At 46.4% G+C, this 18,030-nt stretch overlaps 1 non-coding gene and 1 pseudogene across 1 annotated transcript; one reads left to right on the plus strand and one right to left on the minus strand.

Annotated features, from left to right (window-relative positions):
* Positions 1-14,132: 14,132 nt before the first annotated feature.
* LOC139278985 (U2 spliceosomal RNA) lies at positions 14,133-14,340 on the minus strand (annotated as a pseudogene).
* A 2,139-nt stretch (positions 14,341-16,479) lies between these two features.
* Positions 16,480-16,661, plus strand: LOC139278688 (U2 spliceosomal RNA). The gene has a single exon (XR_011596336.1). It is a non-coding gene; the product is annotated as a U2 spliceosomal RNA (small nuclear RNA).
* Positions 16,662-18,030: the final 1,369 nt, after the last annotated feature.

The raw sequence follows: 18,030 nt of genomic DNA on the forward strand, positions 1-18,030 counted from the left end.
ATTCCGGCCATGCAGTACATAAGCAAGGAAATTCTGCTAAACATTTATAAATCACTGGTTAGACCTCAGCTGGAGTATTATGTCCAATTCTGGTACCACACTTTAGGAAGGATGTCAAGGCCTTGGAAAGGAGATTTACTAGAATGGTACCAGGGATGAGCAACTTCAGTTACGTAAGGAGACTAGTGAAGCTGAGATAGTTCTCCTTAGAACAGAGAAGGTTATGGGCAGATTTAATAGTGGCGTTCAAAATCATGAATGGTTTTGATAGAGTAAACAAGGAGAAACTGTTTCCCGTGTCAGTGGGGTTGGTAACCAGAGAACAATGATTTTAAGTAATTGGCAAAAGAGGCAGAGGTGAGATGAGGAAACATTTTTTACACAATTAGTTATTATGGACGAATGATCTAGAGACGTGAGTTCAAATCCTACCATGGCAGCTGGGAAATTTCATTCAGTTAATTAAATAAATCTGGAATTAAAAAGATAGTATCAGTACTGGTGATCATGAAACATAGAAACATAGAAAATAGAAACATAGAAACATAGAAACATAGAAAATAGGTGCAGGAGTAGGCCATTCGGCCCTTCGAGCCTGCACCGCCATTCAATAGAATCATGGCTGATCATTCATCTCAGTACCTCTTTGCTGCTTTCTCTCCATACCACTTGATCTCTTTAGCCATATCTAGCTCTCTCTTGAATATATCCAATGAACTGGCATCAACAACTCTCTGCGGTAGGTAATTCCACAGGTTAACAACTCTGAGTGAAGAGGTTTATCCTCATCTCAGTCCTAAATGGCTTACCCCTTATCCTTAGACTATGTCCCCTGGTTCTGGACTTCCCCAACATCGGGAACATTCTTTCTCCATCTAACCTTTGCAGTCCCGTCAGAATTTTATATGTTTCTATGAGATCCCCTCTCATCCTTCTAAACTCCAGTGAATACAGGTCCTGTCGATCCAGTCTCTCCTCATATGTCAGTCCTGCCATCCCGGGAATCAGTCTGGTGAACCTTCGCTGCACTCCCTCAATAGCAAGAACGTCCTTCCTCAGATTAGGAGACCAAAACTGAACACAATATTCCAGGTAAGGCCTCACCAAGGCCCTGTACAACTGCAGTAAGACCTCCCTGTTCCTATACTCAATTGTATAGACCTACCGGATTGTCATAAAAACCCATCTGGTTCACTAATGTCCTTTAGGGAAGGAAATCTGCCTCCCTTCCCTGGGCTGGCCTACCTTCTTCTTAGGCAGTCCCTCGGTGTCGAGGATGACTTGCTTCCAGACTAATATGAGCTCTCAGGTGACTGATGAAAACAATGCAAAATCTAGTCTCTGTCACAGGTGAGGCAGGTAGTAGTAGAAGGGACGGATGGGTGGGGTGCTTCTTGATTTGTTGTACACTCCTTCCGCCATTTGCACTTGGCTTTCACATGCTCCTGACGAAGAGACTCGAGGTGTTCGGTGCCTTCCCGGACACTTCTCTACTTTGAGCGGTCTTGGGCCAAGGATTTCCAGGTGCCATTGGGGATGTTGCATTTTTTCAAGGAGGCTTTGAGGGTGTCCTTGAAGCATTTCCTCTGCCCACCTGGGACTCGCTTGCCATGTCAGAGCTCTGAGCAGAGCACTTGTTTTGGGAGTCTAGTGTCGGGCATGCAGACGATGTGGCCCGTCCATCGGAGCTGATCGAGCATGGTCGATGCTTCAATGCTGGGCCTGAGTGAGAGCACAGATGTTGGTGCGCCTATCCTGCCAATCATCATCATAGGCAGTCCCTTGAAATCGAGGAAGACTTGCTTCCATTCCAAAAGTGAATTCTCAGGTGACTGTACAGTCCAATACGGGAATTACAGTCTCTGTCACAGGTGGGACAGACAGTCGTTGGAGGAAAGGGTGGGTGGGGAGTCTGGTTTGCCACATGATCCTTCTGCTGCCTGCGCTTGTTTTCTGCATGCTCTCGGCGATGAGACTCGAGGTGCTCTGCACCCTCCCGGATGCTCTTCCTCCACTTAAGGCAATCTTTGGACAGGGACTCCCAGATGTCGGTGGGGTTGTTGCACTTTATCAAGAAGGCTTTGAGGGTGTCCTTGAAACATTTCCTCTGCCCACCTGGGGCTCGCTTGCCGTGTAGGAGTTCCGCGAAGAGCAATTGCTTTGGGAGTCTTGTGTCGGGCATGCGGACAATGTGGCCTGCTCAGTCGAGTGTGGTCAATGCTTCGATGCTGGGGATGTTGGCCTGATCGAGATCACTGATGTTGGTGCATCTGTCCTCCCAAGGGATTTGCAGGATCTTGCGGAGGCATCGCTAGTGGTATTTCTCCAGCGATTTGAGGTGTCTACTGTATACAATGGATTTGCAGGATCTTGCGGAAGCAGCATTGGTGGTACTTCTCCAGTGCTTTGAGGTGCCTGCTGCACATTGTCCATGTCTCTGAAGCATATAGGAGGGCAGGTATCACTACTGCTCCATAGACCATGAGTTTGATGCCGGGTTTGAGATCCTGGTCTTCAAACACTCCCTTCCTCAGGCGACCGAAGGCTGCACTGGCACACTGAAGCCAGTGGTGGACTTTGTCGTCGACATCTGCCCTTGTTGACAGTAGGCTCCCAAGGTATGGAAAATGGTTCAAGTTGTCCAAGGCCTTGTCATGGATCTTGATAATCAGGGGGCAGTGCTGTGTGGCGGGAGCTGGTAGAGAACCTCCGTCTTACGGATGTTTAATGTAAGGCCCATACTCTCTTACGCTTCGGTGAAAGTGTTGACGATAGTTTGGAGTTCGACCTCCAAGTATGCACAAATAGAAGCTTCATCTGCATACTGTAATTCAATGACAGAGGTTGGAACAACCTTGATTCTGGACTGGAGACGACGGAGTTTGAACAATTTCCCATTTGTTCCGCTCCAGTGGGGAGCTTATTGAGGATGAGATGGAGTATTGCAGCAAGGAAGATCGAGAAGAGCATTGGTGCGATGACACAGCCTTTCTTGACCCCAATCCGCACGTGCATTGGGACTGTGGTGGATCTGTTGATCAGGATTACGGCTTGCATGTCATCGTGAAGCAGGCAGAGGATCGTGACAAACTTTTGAGGGCAGCCAAATTTGAGAAGGACACTCCATAATCCCTCATGGTTGACAGTGTTGAAGCCTTTGTGAGGTCAAAGAAGACCATGTACAGAGGTTGATGCTGCTCCCTGTATTTTTCTTGGATTTGATGCGCGGAAAATCATGTTCATTGTGCCCCTTAGTGGCCGAAATACGCATTGCAACTCTGGGATGAGCTCTTCAGCCACTGGGAGAAGGCAATTGAGGAGGATTCTTGTGATGACTCTATGTGATGCCAGACCCACAGCAATGTGGTTGACTCTTAATTGCCCTCTGAAATGGCTTAGCAAGCCACTCAGTTGTACCAAACCGCTGCAAAGAACAGTGGTTCAAGAAGGCGGCTCAACATCACCTTCTCAAAGGCAATTAGGGATGGGCAATAAAATGTTGGCCTTGCCAGTGACGCCCGCATCCTATGAACGAATATATTTTTTAAAAATTATGATCTAGAATGCATTGCCTGAAATAGTGGTGGAAGCAGATTCAATAGTAACTTTCAAAAAGGAATTGGATAAATAATTGGTGGGAGAAAATTACAGGGCGACTGGGAAACGAACAGGGCAGTGGGACTAATTGGATAGCTCTTTCAAAGAGCCGGCACAGTCATGATGGGCCGAATGGCCTCCTTCTGTGCTGTAAGATTCTATGATTCTATCATCTCAGGAAAGATTGTACAATATTTAAAATATTTTACCAATAAGTAATATTAATAATACTTCTGCTTTCATGGTTGAGTAGGTAAATGTACTTTATTGGATGCGACAGAACTATATTGGCCTGGAAGATCCCACATCACTGCATCGAGAGCAGGAATCCTGGCTGATTATCCCCTCCCTAGCCTAAGGATGTTGCGGTCATTTATAATTCCTTTCTTGCTGCCTGACTAAGAATAGCTAAAGTTCCTTTTATGTTCCAGGATGTAGCTGATCTTGTAGTTCTGATGCCTGGGGCTGCACTCCCAAGTGAAAACAGCTGGACCTGCAGAGAACCTCATGGTTCTGCAAAGTAAATATGGGGAACAATTCACACAGATTTGCACTTGCATATTACCGTGGAGCCCAGCACCTGTCTCTGGAGACTAGCATCTGATACCAGATAAAAAAGGAGACAAGAGACATGAAGAGATCACTCTTCCGAAGCAACAACAAAAAAAGCACATTAACTCGCAGACTCAGGATAGAATCTGGCATTCAATACACAATGCGCGTGGCACTTACGAACTTAGCTACCATGAACTGTGATTCTTTTGTTTTTGGCCTCTTTTGAGTCCTTGAGACATAGATGTTTGAAGAGAGATTTAGAAAATACACACTATATTTATTGGTGAGAGATGCATTGAGGACAGATTTGAATTGCCCTTATTAGCCAAGTTTAAAAGTTGTTAATACCGCAGTTTTAAAGTTGTATTGTCTGTTACTTGAAGCCCATGAAGTGACTTTTCTGGCATTGTATCATTTTATAGTAGCAAATGTCACATTAATATATGAGCTACTGGTGCTCTTGAATTTCTGGGTGGATTTCAGAGCACCGGCAACACTGAATCAGCTGTGCATTTTCAAGACTGTGTATGTATGGTTTTTCAAAAGTTGCAATTGTGACCTTAAGGTCTTGGATTCTGACCTTCCACAATGTTGGAGCAAGGCTGATACTGGCCAACAATGTGAAAGCTATAGAACTGGGCTGTAGATGTAGGCTCAGAGCTCAGTCAAAATGGTAAACAAAAAAGAACTTGCATTTATATAGCGCCTTTTATGACGACATGATGTCCCAAAGTACTTTATAGCTAATGAACTACTTTTGAAGTGTAGTCACTGTTGTAATATAGAGAAATATGGCAGCCAATTTGCCCACAGCAAGGTTGTATTCCCTAGAATTTAGAAGGTTAAGGGGTGATAGAGAAAACTATTTCAGCTAGTCGGGGATTCTAGGACTAGTGGGTATAATCTAAAAATTCGAGCCAGACCTTTCAGGAGTGAAATTAGGAAACATTTGTACACACAAAGGGTGGTAGAAGTTTGGAACTCTCTTCTGCAAGCGGTAATTGATACTAGATCAATTGTTAATTTTAAATCGGAGATCGATAGCTTTTAGTTAACCAAAGGTATTGAGGGATATGGGTCAAAGGCGGGTATATGGAGTTAGGTCGCAGATCAGCCATGATCTCATTGAATGGTGCAACATGCTTGAGGGGCTACTCCTGTTCCTATGTTCCCAAAAACAGCAATGGGATAATGACCAGATTATTTTTTTTGTGATGTTGGTTCTTCAAATAGTGCTATGGGATCTTTTATTTGAGAGGGCAGCCGGGTACGTGGTTTAGCATCTTATCTGAAAGGCGGGCCCTCCGACAGTGCAGCACTCTCTCAGTATGCACTGAAATGTTGGCCTGAAGTTTATGCTCAGGTCTTTAGAACCCACGACCGTCTAACTCAGAGGCAATAGTGCTACCACTGAGCCATGGCTGATGCCAAAATAGCAGTCCACAGTATCGAGCCCCGTTAGGGACAATTATTTCTGCTTGGAACACGAGTAACCCTTCAAGTGTGTTCTGCCATTTAATGAGATCATGGCTGATCTGCGACCTAACTCCATATACCCGCCTTTGGCCCATATCCCTCAATAGCATTGGATCAAATTATCATTTGAGGTGGTGGTACTGCATGCATATAGAAACATAGAAACATAGAAATTTTGGCTCACCGTGTCTGCGACGGCCGACAAAGAGCCACACGGCCCTTGGTCAGCAGCCCTGAAGATTATATATAAACCTATGAACAATGAACAATGGCAGAAAGGTAAAGAGCACCCAGCTCAACCAGTCCGTCCCATACAGCTGTGACACCCCTTACACTGAAACATTCTACACTCCACCCCAACCGGAGCCATGTGATCTCCTGGGGGAGGCAAAAGCCAGATAAAAACCCAGGCCAATTTGGGGAGACAAAATCTGGGAAAATTCCTCTCCGACCCATCCAGGCAATCGAAACTAGTCCAGGAGATCACCCTGGCTGTATTCGATTCCCTTCATATCATATGGAGGAGAGGTACCTGTGCTGTGTCATTTATATTACAGCGCTTCCAACTATTGTAAGGGCTGCATCCGGCAGTTGCGCTGAACTATAAATATAAGCCATATAGATCAGAAGGTCCCAGGTCTAGTCCCCTGGACTCTGCCAAGTTAACTGATCTCTGACATGACAGCAATTGGTGCTCTAAATTTGGAGTCAATAACTTTAGTCAACAGAGTGGAATTTCAGTCAGTGCTCCCACTGTTTGTGTGCTAACCAATGACCTTTCTGGATAGGGTGTGTGTGACCTCAGTGGGTGAGAACATGATCAGGAAATACGTGAAAAATGGCTATTTTGATGAAATACTGGAGCTATTGGTGCCCATGGAATTGTATAGTAAGAGCCAGTGCTTCCAGGAGAAGGGTGCGAGGAAAAGAATAAATAAATGACAAAAAAAGCTGAAAATGTTGACTTAGTTCCCATTTACTAAATAATGTGCCTTTCTGACTCTGAATGTTAAGGTGCAGCATAAACAAGAAGGTAAAGAAATAAAATAAAAAGCGGTAGAAGTTGTTAAAAATGGATTACCTATATCATCAGGGCCATTCACGTGCAAATATATTTAAGGAACTAATAACAGAACCATTTAATAAGTATGCAGAGGAACAGATGGTAATTAAATTCGCTGTTAAAAACGGAAGTGTTTTATCATGAAAAAATTTCCAAACTTTAACAAGGTTTACTTGGATGTAGAACAAGCCAAATTATATATAAATCAGGACATGATTTAGAACAGCTACTTAAATGTGTAATAAGGTTATTTACAGGTTAATAGAAAATATCACTTACAATTTGTAGAGTCATCCTGTAAATTCCAAATTACATTTATAATCAAGCATACTGGATATTTATATTAATCAGGTCTAGGGATAATTTAGCTATTTTTGAAGCATTTTTCTATCATATTTACAAAGTCTCTGGTTGCTTAAGTGCCTTGGGATGTTTTGCTATGCATTTAAGAAGAAGCTAGATAAATACATGAAGGAGAAAGAAACAGAAGGATATGCTGACAGAGTGAAATGAAGTGGAGTGAGAGGAGGCTTGTGTGAAGCATAAATACCTGCATAGACTTGTTGGGCTGAATGGCCTGTTTCTGTGCTGTAAATGCTATATAAAGGCACTATATAAATGCAAGATGCTGTTGTTTGAACTCTGACAACAAGAAAATGTTCTGAGTGGAAATACTTCACAGTTCTATCAATATTCTACTGCAATTTTAACCTCAGCAAAATAAACTGGAGATACTCTGCTCTACCCTGGTGTTCATTTTCACTCCTGAATAGCTTGACTTAAGCATCCAAACTGAGAAATGGCATAGCTGTTTGTTCAGAGCAACATTCTCGGGCTGGAACAACAGAAGGTGTGAAGCATAAATCCTGTTTACAGCACTTTGGAACTCACCTAAAGCTATAGCAGGTTTACAGTGTGAAGCCATGGAAAGCAGCTCTCTGTGCTCCCCGTTTGATCCTCCAGTGGGTCAATATCCTTCTGGGCAAAAACCAGATGAACAGCATGTTTTTCAACCATATTAAGGAAATGCTAACAAAATTGCAATAATGCAACATTGCAACAGTTCTAAATCCTGACTCGGAAGTGTCAGCCAATACTGGTGCCCCTGTAAAAGGAGCGGCATGCGGTCCCTGGACAACGGGGAGGCATACCACTTCAAGGTACAGCATGAGCTGGGCAATGGCAGCGAAGAGTGACGTCAGCAAGGTCCAGGTCGGTGATTGGAGCGTGGGCAGATGCAGCGAGATTGGGGCGAAGGAGCGACGAGGGACTGTGGAGGGATGTGATCAGGGACCAGGGCAGGCGTGAGTTCGGGGCAAGGGGCCCAGGGGCAGCACGGGCCAGCCCACACTGGGATATGTGTGCGCACTAGGTCCGTGCAGCAGAGCAGGTCTCCAGTTATCTTGGGTAATCCTTGCCACTGGACCAAGACCTAGCTCTGTCAAGCCCGTGTGGTGGCTGGTGTGCAAAGACTACCATACGTTAAAAAAATCCACGCACAGACATCTTCCACACTTGAGGATGTAGTTTGGCTTCTTCATTTGAAACACCTGTGAACTCATCCTTTTTTTTGGCGTGGAAGCAAGTCTTCCTCGTTTTGAGGGACTGCCTATGATAATGATGATCCTGCAGATCGTCTGAAGCAATTATTGAGCCACTTGAGCCTCCATAAATGCTAAAAAGTCCAAAAATCTAGCAGTCGCCTTCGCACCCACTTCTTTGGCCAGGAGTCTTCCCCCCCACACAGCTGACCCTTTCTCCCTGCTTCAGATATTTCATTCCACCTGGACCCCTCCTCTGGCCTCTTACCCTCGCTAGATTTTTTTCATTGGGAAATGCCGGCGTGCCATTGGCCATCTCAATTTCTCTGCTCCCCTCACTCGCTCCAACCTACCTCTGAACTTGCAGCATTCTGTTCTCAGATCCAATCCTAATCTTGTCATTAAACCTGCTGACAAGGGTGGCACTCTGTTGTTTGGCTGAACACCAACTCTCTGACACCTCCTCCTACCTCCCCCTGGACCATCACCTCACTATTTAACATCAGGCCATCGTTTCCAAAACTATCACTGACCTCATCTCCTCTGGCAAGCTTCCCTTCACGGCCGCCAATCTCACAGTGCCCCAACTCCGCACAGCCTGCATCCCAAGATCCACAAACAGGACTGCCCTGGTAGACCCACCGTTTCAGCCTGTGTTTGCCCCACGGAACTGATTTCTTCCTATCTCGATTCTATTTTTTCTCCCCTTGTCGAGTCTCTTCCCAACTACATCCGCGACTTTTCCGATACGCTCCGCCACTTTAACAGCTTCCAGTTTCCTGGCCCTGACCGCCTGCTTTTCACCATGGACGTCCAATCTCTCTATACCTCCATCCCCCTACCAAGACCACCTGAGGGCTCTCTGCTTCTTCCTTGAAAGGAGGCCCAGCCAGTCCCCATCCATCACCACCCGCCTCCACCTGGCTGAACTTGTTCTCACATTGAGCAACTTCTCCGTTGACTTCACTGATTTGCTCCAAATTAAAGGTGTCACTTTGGGAACCCACATGGGTCCTAGCTATGCGTACATTTTCATGGGATATGTGGAATATTCTTTGTTCCAGTCCTACACAGGTCCCGTCCCTTACCTCTTTTTCCGGTACATTGATGACTGTATTTGTGCCGTTTCTTGCTCTCACCTCAAACTGGAAAATATCAACAATTTTGTTTCCAATCTCCTCCCTTCCATTACCTTCACACAGTCCATCTCCTTCCCTTTCTTGAGTTCTCTGTCTCCATTTTTGGGGATAGGCTATCAACCAATATCCACTATAAGTCCACTGACTCCCACAGCTACCTTGACTACACTTCCTCCAATCCCAGTTGCTGTAAGACCTCTATTCCATTCTCCCAGTTTCTCCATCTCTATTGCATCTGTTCTGATATACCACCTTCCACGCCAGTGCTTCTGATATGTCTTCTTTCTTCCTTAACTGATAATTCCCCTTCACTCTGGTTGTCAAAGCCCTTGATTGTGTCTGTTCCATTTTCCACACTTCAGCTCTCACCCTTTTCCACCTTCCCAGAACCACAATAGGGTTCCCCTAGTCTTCAACTTCCACTCTACCAGTCTCCACATTCAACAAATTATCCTCCACCATTTCTGCCACCACCAGTGTGATACCACCACCAAAAATATCTTCCTTCCCCTCCCCTTTCAGCATTCCAAGGGGACTGTTCCCTCCGCAACATAGAAACATAGAAAATAGGTGCAGGAGTAGGCCATTCAGCCCTTCGAGCCTGCAGCGCCATTCAATGAGTTCATGGCTGAACATGCAACTTCAGTACCCCATTCCTGCTTTCTCACCATACCCCTTGATCCCCCTAGTAGTAAGGACTACATCTAACTCATTTTTGAATATATTTAGTGAATTGGCCTCAACAACTTTCTGTGGTAGAGAATTCCACAGGTTCACCACTCTCTGGGTGAAGAAGTTTCTCCTCATCTCGATCCTAAATGGCTTACCCCTTATCCTTAGACTGTGACCCCTGGTTCTGGACTTCCCCAACATTGGGAACATTCTTCCTGCATCTAACCTGTCTAAACCCATCAGAATTTTAAACGTTTCTATGAGATCCCCTCTCATTCTTCTGAACGCCAGTGAATACAAGCCCAGTTGATCCAGTCTTTTTTGATATGTCAGTCCTGCCATCCCGGGAATCAGTCTGGTGAACCTTCGCTGCACTCCCTCAATAGCAAGAATGTCCTTCCTCAAGCTAGGAGACCAAAACTGTACACAATACTCCAGGTGTGGCTTCACCAAGGCCCTGTACAACTGTAGTAACACCTCCCTGCCCCTGTACTCAAATCCCCTTGCTATGAAGGCCAACATGCCATTTGCTTTCTTAACTGCCTGCTGTACCTGCATGCCAACCTTCAATGACTGATGTACCATGATACCCAGGTCTCGTTGCACCTCCCCTTTTCCTAATCTGTCACCATTCAGATAATAGTCTGTCTCTCTGTTTTTACCACCAAAGTGGATAATCTCACATTTATCCACATTATACTTCATCTGCCATGCATTTGCCCACTCACCTAACCTATCCAAGTCATTCTGCAGCCTCATAGCATCCTCCTCACAGCTCATACTGCTACCCAACTTAGTGTCATCCGCAACACTATGGTCCACTCATCTATCACCCCAACACTCACTCCCCTTACCACGGCACTTAAAAAAATTAATTCCTGGGATGTGGGTGTCGCTGGCAAGGTCAGTATTTATTGCCCATCCCTAATTGTCCTTGGGAAGGTGATGAGCTGCCTTCTTGAACCACTGCAGTCTGTATATAATTTTCACCATCCCTGGGTATGTCCTGTTCCTATGGCGGCACAGTGGCATACAGTCGGGAGGGAGTGGCTCTGGGAGTACTCAACATTGATTCTCAGCTCCATGGAGTCACATGGCTTCAGGTCAAGCATGGGCAAGGAAACCTCCTGTGGATTGCGACCTACTGCCCTCGCTGAGCTGATGAATCAGTATTCCTCTATGTTGAATATCACTTGGAAGAAGCACTGAACATAAGAACATACATAAGAACATAAGAAATAGGAGCAGGACAGGGTGAGATGAAGTATTTAAGCATTTAATTAGATATGGCTAATCTGATCTTGGGCTCAGCTCCACTTCCCTGCCTGCTCCCCATAACCCTTCACTCCCTTATCTTTCAAAAATCTGTCTATCTCCACCTTAAATATATTCAATGACCCAGCCTCCAAGCGCTCTGGGGCAGAGAATTCCACAGATTTACGACCCTCTGAGAGAAGAAATTTCTCTTCATCTCAGTTCTAAATGGGCAACCCCTTATTCTTAAACTGTGCCCCCAGTTCTAGATTCTCCCACAAGTGGAAACATCTTCTCTGTATCTACCGTGTCGAGCCCTCTCAGTATTTTACATGTTTCAATGAGATCACCTCTCATTCTTCTAAACTCCATTGAGTATAGGCCCAACCTGCTCAACCTTTCTTCATAAGCCAACCCCTTCATCTCAGGAATCAACCTTGTGAACCCTCTCTGAACTGCCTCCAATGCAAGTATATCCCTCCTTAAATAAGGAGACCAAAACTGAGGGTGGCAAGGGCACAGAATATACTCTGGGTGGGGACTTCATTGTCCATCACTAAGAGTGGCTCAGTAGCAGCACTACTGACTGAGCTGGCCGAGTCCTGAAGGATATAGCTGCCAGACTGGGCCTGCAGTAGGTAGAGAGCGAACCAAAACGAGGAAAAAAACCTACTTGACCTCGTCCTCACCAATCTACCTGTCACAGATGCATTTGTCCTTGACAGTATTGGTAGAAGTGAACATCGCACAGTCCTTGTAGAGACGAAGTTTCACCTTCACACTGAGGACATCCTCCATCGTGTTGTGTGGCACTGCCACTGTGCTAAATGGGAGAAATTCAGGCAAGATCTAGCAGCTCAAACTGGGCATCTATGATTCGCTGTTGGCCATCATCAGCAGCAGAATTGTATTCTACCACAATGTATAATCTCATGACCTGGCATATCCCTCACTCTACCATTACAATCAAGCGAGGAGACCAACACAGGTTCAATGGAGAGTGTAGACGAGCATACCAAGAGGAGCACCAGGTGAGGTGCCAAACTTGGGAAGCTGCAACACAGGACTACATGCATGCTAAACAGTAGAAGCAGCATGGTATAGACAGAGCTAAGCGATACCACAATTAACGGATCAAATCAAAGCTCTGCAGTCCTGCCACATCCAGTCAGAATGGTCGTGGACAATGGGAGGAGGAGGTCCCATGAATAGCCCCATCCTCAATGATGGTGGAGCCCAGCACACGAGTGCAAAAGACGAGACTGAAGTGTGTGCAACCTTCTTCATCCAGGAGCTAATAAGTCGCAAGCGAAAGGCATTTCTGAATTTAAAGCAACAACCCAACTCGAGAGCAAGAAAGCAGCTCTGCAGATGGCTGATGGTCGAGGTCCAATAAAAAACCCGTGACCTAAAGAATAGATGGTGGGTGGAGAAAGCACAGCAGATCCAGCAGCTAGCCGACAACCACGACGTGCGAGGATTCTTCAGCGCAGTCAAGACCACCTACGTCCCAAGCACCCAAGGCCCTACCTCACTGCTGGCCAAGAACGGAGAGGTATTCATCAAGGACAGAGAGGCAGTCAGTGCCCGCTGGAAGGAGCGCTTCGAAGATCTCCTTAACTGAGACTCTGTCTTCGACGCAAGTGTCCTCGATTCCATTCTGCAGCATACTACCCACCACCACCTCAGCACAACCCCAGCCCGGCACATGGTAGAAAAGGCCATCCATCAGCTGAATGGAACAAGGCAGCAGGACAGATGGAATTCCTGCCAAGACACTAAAGCATGGCAGAGAAGCACTATTGGCATGAATGCATGACCTCATTTCTCTTATCTAGAAGGAGGAGATCATGCAGGAGATGCCGTAATCATGACCATCTTCAAGAAAGGGGACAAGTCCAACTGTGGTAACTACAGAGGAATCTCCCTGCGCTCCATTATCACAAGACCTGATTGCTGAGTCGTCCCCTTGGAGAATAAGCCAACCCAAAAGTTTCTCTGGAAAGTGTAATTGGAACTACCCAGCCCAACTTCTGAGTGACTTTGCAAAGTGTAATTTGAGCCATTCTGACTTCAGACCCCAGAGAGAATAGAGCTCCCCAAACCAGCACAAGTTCCTGACACCCTCAGCCCACATTCCTGACACCCCAGCTCAAGTTCCTGATTCCTCCCAACCTAAGTTCATGCTGTCCCCAGCTGAAGTTCCTGACACTCTCAGCCCAAGTGCCTGACCTTACCTCACCCCCAGCCCAAGTTTATGCCTCCCCCAGCCCAAATTCATGCTCCACCAGCCCAAGTTCATGCCCCCCAGCCTAAGTTCATACCTCCCCAACCGAAGTTCCTTCATCCTCCAGCCCAAGTTTGTTGCATTTTGAAAGGTAACCCAAAAGCACTAGTAGCTGGCAATAGTCACTGACCCAAATGACATGGAAATAATATAATAAATGTAATGAAATTTATTGACACAGTTAAGCAAAACAAGCAAAAATCACAGATATAAAGCACAGATGAATTTGTAGCAACTCTACAAAACAAGCAAATGCGGTCACAGCTTGGTTTTGTGTTTATAGCGGTCAAAAGCTCTCAGCTTGGTCAACGCAGTCGGAATCTTGCAGCTTGCCAGAACATAACTGGAATCTCGGTCAACGCAGTCAAAAGGGTTGGATCAACGCGGTCAGAAGCATAGTTTTTTAAATTTTTATTTATTTATTTATTTATTCGTTGCCAATCTTTCCAATTCTTTGTCAGATCATCTTGTCAGATTACAAATGCCAGAGGTCACCTTGCACACATCAAGGATCACTCTGCGCCAATGGTCTTAGCCAAAAGGCTTAGAGCCACTGCACCGTTCCTGGAAGTACTGCAATACCAGGTTCGTGCCATGGAGGTGGAGGTGGATAGGTCAAGCCACCCCACCCACCTCCTATTTCCAAAAAGCATAGGAGAACCACCTTCCTGATCCAGGGAGAACCACTTTCTGGTCATGGTTACTCCCCTGTCAGGTCAGTTACGCATGATCTTAGCCAAAAGGCCGAGAAGCGGTCAGAAGCATAGTTTCCAGCTTCAAGAACAAAGGTCTCAACAGCTTCAAGGTTTGAAACAACTCAGTCGGAAGCGTTGGAAGTTCAGCAGCACAGCTCCCAGCTCGGTCAACGCGGTCAGAACAACACGGTCGTTGCGGGGCTCCACTTCTGGTTTCGGGTTCGAGGAGTCTGCGCATGCATGAGAGGTGTTGGGGGCAGAGGGCAGAAGATGCAGGCACAGAAAAAACCTAGTGCAAATTGTCACTCTGCCAGGACATCACTGCAGGAGTTCCTCAGTACAGTGTCCTAGGCCCGACCATCTCCAGCTACTTCATCAATGACCTTCCCTTCAGCATAAGGTCAGATGTGGGGATGTTCGCTAATGATTGCACAGTGTTCAGTTTCATTTGCAACTACTCAGATAATGAAGCATGCAGCAAAACCTGGACGACATTCAGGCTTGGGCCAATAAATGGCAAGTACCATTCACGCCACACAAGTGCCAGGCAATGACTATCTCAAACAAGCGAGAGTCTAACCACCACACCTTGCATTCAACGGCATTGAAATCACCGAATCCCCCACCACTGGGGGTCCCCATTGACTAGAAACTTAACAGGATCAGCCACATAAATACCGTGGCTACAAGGGCAGGTCAGAGGCTGGTTATTCTAAGGCGAATATCTCACCTTCTGCCTCCCCAAAGCCTTTTCACCATCTACAAGGCACAAGGATGGAATACTCTCCACTTGTCTGGATGAGTGCAGCTCCAATAACACGCAAGAGGATCAACACCATCCAGAACAAAGCTGCCCATTTGATTGGCACCCTGTCCACCACCTTCAACATTTACTTCCTCCACCACCGGCACACCATGGCTGCAGTGTGTACCATCTACAAAATACACTGCAGCAACTCGTCAAGGCTCTATGACCTAGAAGGACTAAAGCAGAAGGCACACGGAAACACCATCACCTGCAAGTTTCCCTCAAAGTCACACAGCACCCTGACTTGGAAATATATTGCCGTTCCTTCATAGTCATTGGCCAAAACACTGTAATCCCTCCCTAACGCTGTGGGAGTACCTTCACCACATGGACTGCAACGATTCAAGAAGGCAGCTCACCACAACCTTCTCAAGGGCAGTTAGGAATGGGCAATAAATACTGGCTTTGCCAGCGACATCCACATATCCGTAAAAAGCGCAAGGGATGCAACGCCTGTCCTTTTACCTCCTCCCTCCCACTGTCCAGTGCCCCAAACAATCCTTCCAGGTGAAACAGCGATTTACTTGTGCTTCTTTAAATTTAGTACACTGCATTTGCTGCTCACGATGCGGTCTCCTCTACATTGGAACGACCAAATGCAGATTGGGTGACCGCTTTGCAGAATACCTCTGTTCATGCCGCAAGGGTGACCCCGAGCTTCCGGTCACCTGTCACTTTAATTCCCCATTCCACTCCCATTCTGACCTCTCCATCCTTGCCTCCTTCACTGTTCCAATGAAGCTCGAGGAACAGCACCTCATCTTTCGATTAGACACTTTACAGCCTTCTGGACTCAACATTGAGTTCAACAATTTCAGACTATAGTCTCTGCCACCCCCCTCCCAGTTTTACTGATGGAGGCTGCCGCCGATGATTCTGCTATTCCCATTTACACCTCTTCTAGACCAATCTTTTATTTCTTTACTTGCTCCATTACCATCTCCTTTTGCCTTACACCATCATCCCTTTTGTCATTTAATCTCTCCTGCCTTCTGCCCTATCACAGACCTTCCCTTTTGTTCTTTCCTCCCAGCCCCCTTTCCTTGCTTCTGTACTTACTTAAAATGTGTTACATCTCTAACTTTTTCCAATTCTGATGAAAGGTCATCGACCTGAAACTTTAACTCTGTTTCTCTCTCCACAGAGGCTGCCTGATCTGCTCTGTATTTCCAGCATTTTCTGTTTTTATTTCAGATTTCCAGCATCTGCAGTATTTTTCTTTCCCAGAAAAACAAATAAAGCAGATGGCTACATGTTTCTGTCTGATAATAAAATGATTCTTCAACCATTTTAATGCTTCTGTGGCTCTCGTTGTTGATTGTGGCAGTGTGGGTGTTGTGGTATGTGAGTGTGCTCATATGTGTGTGTGTGTTCATTGTGTATGTGTGTGTGTGTCCTTCTCGTCCTTTTGGCTAAGATCAAGTGTAGTATCTGCTCTTATCAGTTTAATATCCCCTATCTGGGGACCAAATATTAAATTGATTTTTGGAACAGGGAGATGGAACAGGGGCTTGCTCCGTCCACTCCACGCATCGACCTGGTATTGCAGTGTTTCCAGGAATGGTGCAGCTTCCCCTCTCGGCCTTTTGGCTAAGATCAAGTGCAGTAGCGCAAAGTGATCTTTGGCGCTGGAGTTGATCTGACAAGAATGAAAAAAAAAATGTGTGTGTGTGTGTGTGTAGTGTCAGAGGAGTATCTGAGTTGGCCACATCCAGTGGAGGAGCGAAGTCTTGGCAGCAGGAAGGTCCGCTAGGCTGGAAGATTGGTTTGGGTGGAAAATCCAGTGCTCACTGATGGAGGTAAGTAGCAGGCAGGTAGATGGCCTTGCAGCATGGATTTGCACTTTAGAGGTAAGAAATGCACCCACTATTAGGGCCAGGGGAACTTAAACAGTGGAGGTGGGGGGAGAAAGAGTAATGGATGGCAATGGATGGCAGGGATAGAGTTGTTCAGCAGAGGATTTCCCTAGGGAGCTGCCATCCCGGAGGCCATCTTGGACAAATTAACCACGCTCGACGAGCTCCATTGGGCAGGCCATATCATCCGCATGCCCGACACGAGACTCCCAAAGCAAGCGCTCTATTTGGAACTCCTACACGGCAAATGAGCCCCAGGTGGGCAGAGGAACCGTTTCAAGGACACGCTCAAAGCCTCCTTGATAAAGTGCAACATCATCATCATAGGCAGTCCCTCGGCATCGAGGAAGACTTGCTTCCACTCCTGAAGTGAGTTTTTTGGTGGCTGAACAGTCCATTACAAGAGCCACAGACTTTGTCACAGCTGGGACAGATAGCTGTTGATGGAAGGGGTGGGTGGGACAGGTTTGCCGCACGCTCTTTCTGCTGCCTGCGCTTGATTTCAGCATGCTCTTGGTGTAGAGACTCGAAGTGCTCAGTGCCCTCCCGGATGCACTTCCTCCACTTAGGGCAGTCTTTGGCCAGGGACTATCAGGGAAGCTTTGAGGGTGTCCTTGTAACTTTTCCGCTGCGCACCTTTGGCTCGTTTGCCGTGAAGGAGCTCCGCTTGGAGCACTTGCTTTGAGAATCTCGTGACTGGCATAAAGTGCACCTGGAAATCCCTGGCCCAAGACCGCCCTAAATGGAGGAAGAGCATTCGGGAGGGCGCTGAGTATCTCGAGTCTCGTCGCCGAGAGCATGCAGAAAACAAACGCAGGCAGTGGAAGAAATATGCGGCAAACCAGACTCCCCGCCCACCTTTTCCTTCAACCACTGTCTGTCCCACCTGTGACAGAGACTGCAATTCCCGTATTGGATTGTTCAGTCACGTGAGAACTCACTTTTAGATTGGAAGCAAGTCTTCTTAGATTTCGAGTGACTGCCTATGATGATGATGGTGAGTATGTGTTTGTGTGTAGTGGGCGGGCTGGAACAGAATACATGTTTTAGCATTGTTAATATGCCAGCCCCTGCTGACAGCAATTTT

The sequence above is a fragment of the Pristiophorus japonicus genome, chromosome 1 (assembly GCF_044704955.1).
Source record: "Pristiophorus japonicus isolate sPriJap1 chromosome 1, sPriJap1.hap1, whole genome shotgun sequence".
Classification (NCBI taxonomy): domain Eukaryota; kingdom Metazoa; phylum Chordata; class Chondrichthyes; family Pristiophoridae; genus Pristiophorus; species Pristiophorus japonicus.